Source organism: Rattus norvegicus, chromosome 16, assembly GCF_021556685.1.
Source record: "Rattus norvegicus strain SHRSP/BbbUtx chromosome 16, alternate assembly SHRSP_T2T, whole genome shotgun sequence".
NCBI classification, from domain to species: domain Eukaryota; kingdom Metazoa; phylum Chordata; class Mammalia; order Rodentia; family Muridae; genus Rattus; species Rattus norvegicus.
This window is the reverse complement of record NC_141549.1, coordinates 59,175,833-59,188,016: the sequence shown is the minus strand read 5'-3', so window position 1 is coordinate 59,188,016 and position 12,184 is coordinate 59,175,833. Positions and strand designations below refer to the sequence as shown.

Below are 12,184 nucleotides of genomic sequence, written 5' to 3'. Positions count from 1 at the left end.
GGGGTATGCTGTCTAAAACCTGGTGCAGGATTGAAGGGTCTATTTAGTAAGCAAACACTTTGGGTGTGTGCTGCCTTTTGACCTGCCATTTTGGTGTATCTTCATCCCTTTTTAGAAAAGAGCTGTGCCATTCCTACTAGCTAAATAAGATGATGTATACAAGATGATGTATACAGTACTTTCTGGGATTCCTTTGTCTTTACAATTTTTTTAAACTCGTCTGAGTTTGAATTGTCATATGAGAACTTTGGGTAGCCTCTCTTCCCAAATCCATTTCCTCTCAAGTTATGGCCTTTCACCTTTTTTATCTGGCCTTATCTTTTATGATCTTTTCTGCTTTCTTAAATTTGTTATACCAACAACCAACAGGCATTAATTTTGTTATCTGAGGTTACTTTGAACGTTAGTAGGGGTAGTGCTTTGCCACTAAGAAGTTAGTGTTGGGACGTAAGTTCAGTTAAAGTTAAAAGCAATCATAATGGACAGTGTCGAAGGTAAATGACTAGGCTGGGGATTAGCTTATTGATGGAGTACTTATCCAGCATGTACTATAGCCTTGGATTTGCCCTCGAACACCAAATAAGTAGGAATGGTGGCTTATAAAAATCCCCTCATGAGGGATAGTAGAGGCAGGAGGTTCAAGGTTATTCTTGGCTGACCAAGTTGGTGCAGCCTGGGATGCATGAATGCTGTATAAAAATGAAGAAATAAAATGGTTAAAGGATGAGAATAGAAGAGTTTGTGTTTAAAATATTTTAGAAGTAACTGATCTTTAGTGTATATGGATGTGCGTATATGTGTATGCATCCATGCATGCATCTATCTTCAGAAGGAGTCTAAATTTTCTTTTCCCATGCCCAGTAAGTGACATGTACCTGTAGTCCTTGAAGTTAGGTAGCTGAGAAAGGAGGATCAGGAGTTTGTGGCTAGCCTGTCCTATATAGCCAGATCCAATCTTGAAACACACACACACACACACACTCTCTCTCTCTCTCTCTCTCTCACACACACACACACAAACACACACACACTCTCACACACCCTCTCTTTCACACACACTCACACACACACACAGATTGTGTGAGTGTTTTATCTGCATGTATGTATATGCACTGTCTCTTTGTCTGGTTCCAGCAGAACTCAGGTGAGGGTGTCAGATTCCCTGGGACTGGAGTTAAAGAGGATTGTGATCAAAGTGTAGGTGCTGGGAATGAAACCTGGGCTAGCCCAGTCTCTCTTGTGTTTGAAACAGGGTCTCATATACCCCTGGCTGGCCTCTAATTCAGTGAGTAGTTGAGGAAGACCTTGATTTATTTGTGCCCATCTCCCAAGCACTAGGATTCTAGGTATGTGCCACCATGATCTGCTAGAAATCCTATTTTAAAAATTGTTTAGTTTATTCTTGCTTTCTGTGAATGCAAACAGATATTTAAACTCCCTTTTGAGGACCAGAAGTGAGAGTGTTGTGCAGAACTATAGACTGGTAGTTGAATTATATCTCAATTGCAGTTCTCAGTGTTTTTGTTAAAACAAAATAGGAAAAAATGGAACTTAGAAGAAGTCAATGTGTTTAATGCTAAGTGATTGCATTGTGGTTGACATTTTGTGAGATAAAAAGAATTATACTTATAATTTTACTAAGAGAAAAAAAATTAGGGAAGATGGATAAGAGGAACGAAAATATAGAGTAACTGACTTAATTCACATGGGTAGAGTTGGGTTTTTCTTGGTGAAAATTGTCCCATTGTAAAGGAGTAAATATCAGCTGTGGTGGAAAAACCAGAAAGGAACAGTGACATTTATTCTTCTGAAGTAATCGTCATCTTCAAGGCTCTGCTTGGCCTCAAACTAACTCTAGCAATCTGTTCTAATCTTCTGGCTCCTCCTCATTCTCTGGCTTGTTCTCTCTTTAACTTGTGTCAGTTAAATTCTCCTAGTAAAACTGCCTCCTTCCTTTCTCTTTCAGTACTGCTTTCTGTTAAGTAGCCTTTCTTTACTCTCTCCGTGAGAGTTGGACATATCGTAATCTGTCAAATCTTTCTCTGATTTGTCACTTTGTCTGCAAGTCAATTAAATATCATTTTCAAGCATCGGTGCTTCCTTCTACAACTAACTTTTCCTTCATTGTTTGCGATTAAAGGTGTGTGCTAAGGGCTGAGCCGCACCACAAGTAGAAACAGGTTTTTCTAGTAAACAACACAATCTGTGGGTGTGATCAAACATCCTCAACAGTCACATTAGGGAATCTGATATGAGGCTAACAGGCAATGCATAGCAATACATTCATTTTATAAATGTGAGTGCTTTTAATGTACTATGTATTGACAAATGTTTGGGGATAAACCATTGAACAAAATAGAAAAGATGTATTACCCCAAGACAATACGTTTATGTTGTATAATATATATGACTCAAAGTTATGTCAAAAGTCAAAGCAAAGGCAGTCTCAGTTTGAAAGAATGAATAGAAGCAAAGAAAGCAGGTAGATGGTTTTCTAGAGTTAACAGAAGGAGCAAATAGGAAAGTCAAGGATGTTAGCAAGACATTTTTTGTAATATATTACTTGGTTGGAGCTAAGAATGTAAAAGATTAAAAGAGAAGATAAAGAAAAATAATGGAGGGAACATATTCAGAAGGTCAAGAACAGATTCAGCATAATTAGACAGTGATACAGTAGAATGCAAGAAGCAGGATCAGAGAGGAGGTTTAAGTTCCTGACCTTGAACCAATTACCTGCTCAGTGTGAAAAAGGTATTGGAAGGAGGAAGATAAAATAGAGGTTGGAATTGAGAGTAGACTCTTAGAAAAACCATATACATCCACAGTTCATTAAAGTAGGGAATGGGGGGGGCAAAAACTAAGAGTTATCAAGGGTAGGATTGAACAAAATGATGCACAAGGTGGGTAGTATCTTTGATGTGTACTTTTTAAAAGAGGAAAAGCTGAGGATTAGTTGATAACAGTAGTCTGCAAATAGCATCTTTTCTCAGCTAGCCAGAAGAACAGAAAAAATCACTTCTTTTGGAAGTGATTCAATAGGAATTGGTGCTTTGAGAAGGACTTGTGGTTCCGTTGACACAGAAGAGGAGAGTTAGGAGCAGGTGGGGATGCATAGGTAGTTGTCTATAGTACTCTGTTGCAAGTGTTTGATAGGAGGAGGTGTTAACTACAGGTATGGATTGGAGTGGCGTTGAAGATGGAGATTTGAGGATAATAGCAATAGCAGGGTGAAACGAACTGACTTTTGCTTAGAAATGTGTATGCTTATAAGAGTGATAAATTTAGTGTATATAACTGTTGGAAGGAAAGGGTCTTAGCAAACACATTTATATATTGGTGGATTGGCTTATGGGCTCATTCTTTCTCTTTTATGAAGTAAAGATATACTGAACAAATTTTGCTAGTGTTAAAATATTCTGTATAACTAAAACAAATTTATACCATAAAGAAATGATATGGCTTGGACAGATAACTCAGTGATTTTAAGAACATAAAGTGCCAGTCCAGAGGACCAGAGTTAGGTTTCACAGCATGTCAGGTTTACAACTACCTTTAGAGTCCAGCTCTAAGGGTATCTGCATTCTTGTGCATGCACACACAATTAAAAATAATAAAAATATATCTTTTAAAAATGTAATTTTTGAGTAGATAGAAATGTTTACTCTAACTTCAGTATTATATAGTATATACATGTATCAGAATCACATTGTACCCTGTATAATTAAAAAAAATTCTTGATCTGGTGGCACACACCTAGCACTTGGTGGACATGGGGAGGAGAATTACTGTGAATTTAAGGCTAGCCTGAACTACAGTGTGATCTAGGTCAATGTGTGCTATAGCAGCGGTTTTCATCCTGTGGGCACAGAGGTTACCTATCAGATAGCCTGTATATCAGATTTTTGCAAAATTACAACTATGAAGTAGCAACATTTGAGGAACTGTATTACAGGGTCACAGCATTAGAAAGGTTGAAAACCACTGTGCTAAAGTATAAGACCCTGTTTTAAAAAAAAAAGAATGGGGAAGTGTCTTAGGGTTTACTGCTGTGAACAGACACCATGACCAAGGCAAGTCTTATAAAGGACACATTTAATGGGCTGGCTTACAGGTTCAAAGGTTCAGTCCATTATCTTCAAAGTGGGAACATGGCAGCATCCAGGCAGGCACGGTGCAGGAGGAGCTGAGAATTCCACCTCTTGTTCTGAAGACTAGAGGACTGGCCTCAAGAGAGCTAAGGTGAGGGTCTTAGAGCCCACGCCCAGAATGATACTCTTCCTCCAATAAGGCCACACCTACTCCAACAAGGCCACACCTTCTAATACTTCCTGGGCCAAGCATATTGAAATCATCATTGGGGACCTCGTGGAGAGATTCCTCAGCAGCTGAGAGTATTTTGTAGTTGTTCAGTTCCCAGCCAGCACCCACAGGGTACCTTCTCTATAGTCTTAGGGTACTAGACATACAGATGGTACACAGACATACCTATACACATATGATGAAATTTTAAAAAATTACTGAGGAGGAGGAGGGGGAAAGGAGGCGGCGGGGGGCGGGGGGAGAACTACATAAGTAACTATACAGTGAAAGAAGTAAGTTCAGTTGGCAAAGTACATTGTGAGGTTAAATGCCTTATTTCCTTTTTTAGATAAGGTCTGCTTGTACCCCTGGCTTACCTAAAATTTCCAGTGATCTCCTGCATTTGCCTTCCAAACGTTGAATGTTCCAATTGAATGCTACATTTTATCGTAATTTGTCTTATCTTCCACTAAATCTTCAGAGTTTGGAGTTTTGTTTTGTTTTTTCCAATTTGAAAAAAGGTATCTTGAATTCTAGAAACTCAGTTTTTTAAAGACCCTTAAATACATTTATTTATATGTGAATGTGTGTGTACTTGGGCACATAGATAGAGGTCAGAGGACACCTTGTAGAATCAGTTTTTTCCTTTATCATATGGGTTCAGGAGTCAGATTGTTAAACTTGGTGGCAAGTACTTTTACTTACTCAGAGCCACCTCGTCAGCTTTTATTGAATTTTATTTTTTAGGTCTTAAATAGAAAGGGCACTGGAAAGATCTCATGGGTATGTTGTTTTTGTTTGTTGTTTTGGCAGTGCAAGCTCCAGGGAGCCCTTTGTCTGTGCTTTCCCAGTGTTGAGATTGCAGGTACATATCACAGCTGTTTTATGTGAGTGCTGGGAATCTGAATTCAGATCCTCGTTCTTTATCAAGTGCTTTACCAACTGAGCTTTACCCCAGGACCCCTTAGAAAAGTTTCATAGGAGGAGATACTAGTTCCTTTGAGAAATTTACTGAATGCTAATATATTGAGAATTGATACATATGCATATGTTATTTCCTAATTACAGTTTTATTTTCAGTTCTCTCTCTGTGTAGGTTGCACATGAGTACCCATAAAGGCTAGAAGATGTCAAATTACCTAGAGTTGGAGTTATAGGTGGTTGTGTGCCATTTGACATAGGTGTGGGAAATGGAACTCAGATCCTCTTCCGAGATGTGTATGCTCTTAACCACTGAGCCGTCTCTCCAGCTTCAGCTTTCTGTTTCTTTTAACCTACTGTAGCCTCCTGTCTCCACAAGTGTTAAGATTACAGACATAAGTCACCATAACTAGTTCTAGCTTTATGCTAATTTTGCGTCAATATTAGTGAACCCTTTAGACATATTTTATACTATTTTTTTTCTTTTTTCTTTTTTTTTTTTTTTTCCCGGAGCTGGGGACCGAACCCAGGGCCTTGCGCTTGCTAGGCAAGCGCTCTACCACTGAGCTAAATCCCCAGCCCCTTATTTTATACTATTAAGTTTTGTTTTTTTTTAAAGATTTATTTTATTTATTATATATATAAGTACACTGTAGCTGTCTTCAGATACACCAGAAGGGGGCATCAAATCTCTTTACAGATGGTTGTGAGCCACCATGTGGTTGCTGGGAATTGAACTCATGACCTCTGGAAGAGCAGTCGGGTGCTCTTAACCGCTGAGCCATCTCTCCAGCCCGTTTTTTTTTTTTTTTTTTAAACTCTCATTCAGTTTTACCAATGAAGACTAGGGCCAGTTGCTGCAGGGTGGGGAGAGGTGAGAGGGGAAGGAGGGGATGTGAAAAGTGAAAACCTGCTAGGTCAGAGAGGCAGAGAAAGAAAGGAAAGCTGACTTTCCTTCTTAGCCAACTTCCACTTCCAAGCAGCAGTCCTCTCTTTCATGATGCCATCTCAGAAACCTTCAAACTGAGTGCTCCTCCATTCTACTAACTTCGTGTCTCTTTCTGTCCTCCTGAATCCCTCTTACTCTCTGTTTTGTAGTAATCCTCACACTTCCTGTCAATTGGTTGCTTGCTCTGCCTTGAGACCTATGGTTGACTTTGTTTAACCCTGTTTACAATATTCAAGTAGAAGGCTTCTGGATGAAAGAAAGGTTTGTGCTAAAGCTGATACACACCACAACTAAAAACATGTTTTTCCAGTGAATAACACAATCTTGGGGTTCACAGTATGATCAGATACCCTGCAACAATTAGGTTATTAAATATTGTCATCTGAGTTTTTCTAAGGAACCTAATTCACTCTACTAAAAGAAGGCAAGGACACCAGAGAAATGATTCTATTCAACAGTAACAGATTTAATTAGGGTTACTTACATGAGTATGACAGGTACACCATCAAAGAACAGTCTCCTTTCTCCCAGCCATTGTTAATTGTTGTATATTCCTAGGGTGGAGTGGCCATGTGGACCTCAGCAGGCTCTCTTTCCATGAGAGACGGTCAGTGGTCCCAGTCTTGTATGGGTTTCATGCTCTGATTTCAAGATGGCAACAGCCCAGAGCACAGACTTCAGCACTCACCATACTATAGTACTCCGTAGGATAGTACACTTTTAGCCCTCTCTTCCACAGTGTTCCCTGAGCCTTGTGGATGGGTAGATGGGGGGAAGTCATACAGATATATGATTATTTTTTCCCGTTTAGTGGTGAGCATTGGACTACTTTGTTACAGCAACAGTGATTTGCTCTTAGTTCTTGGACTGCTTTTGAGTCTCCTCTGTAGCTGCTGTCCAAAGCAAAAAGAAGCTTCCCCTGCTAAAGTTGACAGCAGAAAGTTTATGGGCATAAACATAAATGTTTAGAAGAATTTTGAGAGGTGTAGCATGAACATAGCTGGCCATAGTGCTCTCACTGGGGCCTGCCACCTCCTTAGCCACAGCTGTTTGTTTTACAGCATGAAATTTCAAGTTTATATCCTTCTTCTGGAGTTAAGCCTTAAATCACACCAGAAAATGATTTTTATACCTCACAAAAGTCATGGCTCTTAATATCAGTGAGTGGGTCTTGATTTGAGTGCATATGGTGTTAACATACCTGAATAGTATGGAGTCAGTAACCCCTAGCCCAGCCTCTATAATGGTGTTTGTTTGTTTGTTTGGCACTAAGAAGGATAGCCATCAAGGAGGGAGCTCACTTCTAACTTGATTTCTCTGTATTCTGACCCATGATGTGCTGTGTTAAGAGTTGTAGGATCTTAAAATTCAATTATGACATGTGTCCAGTCTCAGTAACAGTAGCTTGTGTTGTACCTCAGAGGGAAGTAGCCTGCCCTAGGTATTGGTTTTAGGAGTAATCTTGTGGCTTCGGGAGTACCTTTTACAGTTAGATATACATATATCCTTAACCAGTGTTCTTGTTTACATAGGCACAGATTATTGTAGGGTTTTCTTCAACACTTTGTCAGTGGTATAATTTATGTCTTATTCAACCATAAACTCCCAAGAGTGCAGGGCCTCTGTACCTTATGTGGATAATTTCCCATCCTTGTTCCTTTAGTTGTGTTTGTACTTTCCGTTGCTTTTCTAAATCTGTAAGGTACTCGTTAGCATTATATAATAAGTCCTCTTAGAGCTAGGTAGGATATCTGAAGGATCAGCATAATTTGTTCTAGGCTTGTGCCAGTTAGTCTTGGGACTCAGCACCAAAGGAGATACAGGATCTAAGGGGATACATATACAGTTAGTAAGGTTCATTACAGCACAAAAAGATCCAGTGCTTGTATGAATTCTTCCTCAGAAGGGCATTTTTGGATACAGTTGTGTGGCTAGGAGCACAATCTATGATAGTTCTCTAAGAATTGTTCCACCTCCTAATCCTGGGGCATGTGTCACATTCCCGTATCCCTTGAGTAAAGGGGAGGTTGGGAGTGACACTATGCCCTCAGCCTGCTCTCTGTGTTGGGCTTTGCAGGCCTGTCACTTGGACAGCTCTGCAGCCAACATACTTTATTAGCTACACCGTCTGCAAAAAGTGCCTTTGCTGAGCAAAGGGAATCGAGTTCCATTGTGCCCTCAGCTACAGAGTAAGTAAGGTGAAGTGTTCAGGCCTAAAGCCCTTCCAAAAACCTCACTAGCACAGCATTTGGCTGTCCTTCAGTCTTTTCTCCCTAGAAACCGGGACAAATTTTGCCACATTTGTTTTTGTCAACAATAATACCTTTTTGTTTTTCCTTCTTGCCTTCTTAATTGCTTTTACACTTCATGAACCTGCCTATCTAAGTCAAATCTGCTGGAGCCTCTCCTACTTTTTAAAGGTACTGACCCACAGTGAGGGTCAGCAAAGCTACAAAAGACCTACTGTATTAGTCAGGGTTTCTATTCCTGCACAAACATCACAACCAAGAAGCAAGTTGGAGAGGAAAGGGTTTATTCAGCTTACACTTCCACATTGCTGTTCATCACCAAAGGAAGTCAGGACTGGAACTCACACAGGACAGGAACTTGGAGGCAGGAGCTGACGCAGAAGCCATGGAGGAGTGCCGCTTATTGGCTTGCATCCCCTGACTTGCTCAGCTTACTCTCTTATAGAACCCAGGACCACCAGCCCAGGGATGCATCACCCACAGTGGGCTGGGTCCTTCCCCCTTGATCAGTAATTGAGAGAATGCCTTACAGCTGGATCTCATGGATGCATTTCCTCAAGGGAGGCTCCTTTCTTTGTGATAACTCCAGCTTGTGTCAAGTTGACACACAAAACTCGCCAGTACACCTATACCAGAACTGAGGCCTCCACTGAATTTCCTTCTTTCTTATCTCTGTAGCAAACATAATCCAGTCTCTCAAAGTGAAATGAATATTAAACACTGCATTTATCATTACCTTGTTTTCTGCCGCCTCTAGATTTTTCTTATGTGTCCAAGTTTGTTTGTTTGTTTTGTTTTGGTTTGTTTTGTTTTGGTTTGGTTGTTTTTAAATCCGAGAAGGGTATTTAGCTCAGATCTTATTTCTATTCTTTTTTTTCCTTAGGCTGCCTCACCAGCTATAAGAAAGACCAAGCCAATGACCCATCTCATCACCTTCTTGATCCACTTTAGCTGTCAAAGCAGAGACTAAAATGGAGGACACTAGCCGTATGTCTTTCTTAGGTAGTCCCTCCCTTACATGGGCAAATTTCTTTGAGCAAAGAGTTCATCATCATAGCATGTCTTACCTGCTGCTGCATCTTCCTTACAATCCCATTCCAGATATGTTTCACGCAATGCACCAGTGCATCAGCCGTTTAAGGGATGTGCTTGACTCATGTGGCGGATCATATTCATTAAGAAGGCATGCTACATTATACGACAGAGGAATATAGTCCCTAGCAGTTCTGCCCTGACTCTCCCTTTGGGCAGATAGCTTGCTTTTAGTCACAAGTCTTAAACCCATAGCAGAACAGCAAGGAAGCACACTGTTCAGTGCCACGTGGAGAACTGCCTTAGTGGGTTTACCTCCTTGAACATTTCTACTCAGATGGTTTAACTTCAGTTGCATGCCTAAAGGATAATCCAACTGCTCCTCTTAAACTAATAATTAAGCCCTTGTTTGGATAATAAGTTTTGTTGCTTTTTCTATGTTGAGGTGAAAAAAAAGTCTGATCATGGCTGGATGGTGGATCCAGCATTTATCCCAGCACTCGGGAGGCAGAGGCAGGTGGATCTCTATGAGTTTGAGGACTGTCTGGTTTACAGAGCTAGTTCTAGGACAGCCAGGGTTACACAAACTCTGTCTCAAAAAACAAACAAAAGTTTGTTCACTCCAAAGAAACATCCAAGTCAATGAGTCAGTTTTATTGGGTTTACTTAAAGGAATATAGGTGACCCCCACACAGTTATGTCACAAAAAGTCACACTGTAAGGCTAGAGAAGAGTGGTTATGCCTTGTCACTCTTCCAGAGGACATGAGTTTGGTTTTCAGCACCCACATTGGTTGTGAGCTGCCTGTATATAAAGATAATCTCTTATGCACTGTATATTGATCCGAGGCAAGATTAGAAGTGGAACATCTGACAGAGAGGAATTCTGGGTTTGAGTCAGGCACAGGGACATTCGTCTGGATATAGAAGATGGTTGCATGAACTCAAGACCAGGTAATCAACCAGGTGTCAGGACTTAGACTAGAATAAATGGGATAATTAAGACATGAGCTACTTGGAGAACAGGCCTAAGCATTTATTTATAAATTTAAGTCTCAGAGGCATTATTTTGGGGAACTTTTGCATGGGTGGGAAAGCCCACGGTTACAAATGATGCTCAACATGGAGCATGACCCCACAACTACCCTGACATTAAGAGTCTCTTGCAGTACTGAACTGACTGCTGGGCGAATCAAACTCCAGGGACTCTACTATCCTTCTGGTCCCTGTGGTCACTTATACATGTGTGGCATCTCTCTCTCTCTCTCTCTCTCTCTCTCTCTCTCTCTCTCTCTCTCCTTTCACCATCATACTCTAGTCGTGGAGTCCTGAGTGCTTTGTTTGTTGTTGAAGTCCTGCCTTTAGTTAGCTTTCCCCCTCCTACACAGTAGGGAGCTCCCAGGACCAAATTAGCTGAGTTGAGGAACACAACACAAGGCTGGTAGGAACATCAGAAGGAGTGAATCTTACTAATCCAGTACACATGGTTCTATGCTTTTAAAACATTTCTTGTTTTGAGAAGGGGTGGCTCATGTAGAGATCAGAGAAGCTGTAGTCAGTTCTCTGTACCATGTAACATCTGAGTGTAATTGTAATTCTGAGGACTCTTCTATGCCCCACTTGTTCCCAAATAAATGACACAGAGACCTTATGTTAATTAGCAAGCTGCAAGTACTATTGCTGGGTAGATACTCATCTATTCTAACTCAGTCATGCTCGCCTGGACTACTTCCCAGCCATGTGCCCCATTACTTGCCATTTGAGTTTTGCCCTGACTTGCTCTGCTCTATGTGTGTCATTACTCCCTTGGAGACCTGCTCATGGTGAATCCTCCTAGTCCTTCTCTTCCTCTCTTTCCTTCTACCTCTCTCTGTCCTTGGAACTCCCTGGCTGGGATAAGAAATTCTGCCTTCTCTCTTCTGACTAGGTGTTGGCTAATCAGCACTTTATTAACCAGAGGTAATAGAAAACAATCTTTACACATCATCGACAGAGGAGATGATCCAATAATCATGACAGTGCCAGTGTCCAGATTGCACCAGAACTCTGGGTATCTATACAGTGCACAGAACCATCCTGATTCATTCATGCCCTGCACTTTACTTAGTTCTAAATTTAGCACAAGTTTACAATGTAAAACATATTCTCCTAAAATACATTATTAGTTTGTTCCAATATACAAAACTTTACTAGTTGTTGAGAAAAGATTTTTTAAAAAAATTGATATTTTCTCCAAATTATATAGTTTTTATTTTAGAAATGTAAAGTGTTTAAAGTCCATGATCTATGCATACATCTTTAGAACAAGCTGTGAGTTTTAGTTATAAATTTAGCACAAATTTAGAATGTAAAACACTTTCTTCTCAAATATATTTTTAGTTAGGCAGTGCTGGGATCAAATTCAAGGTCTTACACATGCTAGGCAAACTCTGAACTGCTGAGTTATATCACCAGCCTTATTTTTGGTGTTTTGTTTTTGTTTTGAGATAGATTTTTCACTCTGAAGCCAAGTGCGCCATTGAATTTGCCAGTTTCCTTCCTTATTCTTCCTAGTACTAGGATTTCAGGTTTTAGCTACCATGGCCAGTCTCTTGCCAAATACATTCCTAATTTATATTAAAATGGGCTTACTTTGTAGCTTTACTTACAGAAAGCATAACATAACCCATTCAAGGAAAATTTTAATATTTAAGAATTTTTGCTTAATAACTAATCATCTATTTACTTATTTTTAA

The 12,184-nt window shown here is 40.1% G+C and overlaps 2 protein-coding genes across 25 annotated transcripts in view; one reads left to right on the top strand and one right to left on the bottom strand.

The window, feature by feature from the left end:
- Positions 1-12,184, bottom strand: part of Erich1 (glutamate-rich 1) — a gene marked incomplete at its 5' end in the record, with an annotated part of 52,793,804 nt that overhangs the window by 24,476,347 nt on the left and 28,305,273 nt on the right.
- Pcm1 (pericentriolar material 1) overlaps positions 1-12,184 on the top strand; it is a 96,767-nt gene that overhangs the window by 1,776 nt on the left and 82,807 nt on the right. For 7 of the 25 annotated variants that reach the window (XM_087589224.1, XM_087589221.1, XM_087589214.1 and 4 more), the window contains exon 2: positions 9,302-9,420. The exons of 13 other annotated variants lie outside the window; for them this stretch is intronic. The gene's annotated coding sequence lies outside the window, so the exon portion shown is untranslated. The remainder of the gene's footprint in view (positions 1-9,301; positions 9,421-12,184) is intronic. 5 more of the 25 variants (XM_087589222.1, XM_087589215.1, XM_087589213.1 and 2 more) reach the window with 1 other exon arrangement.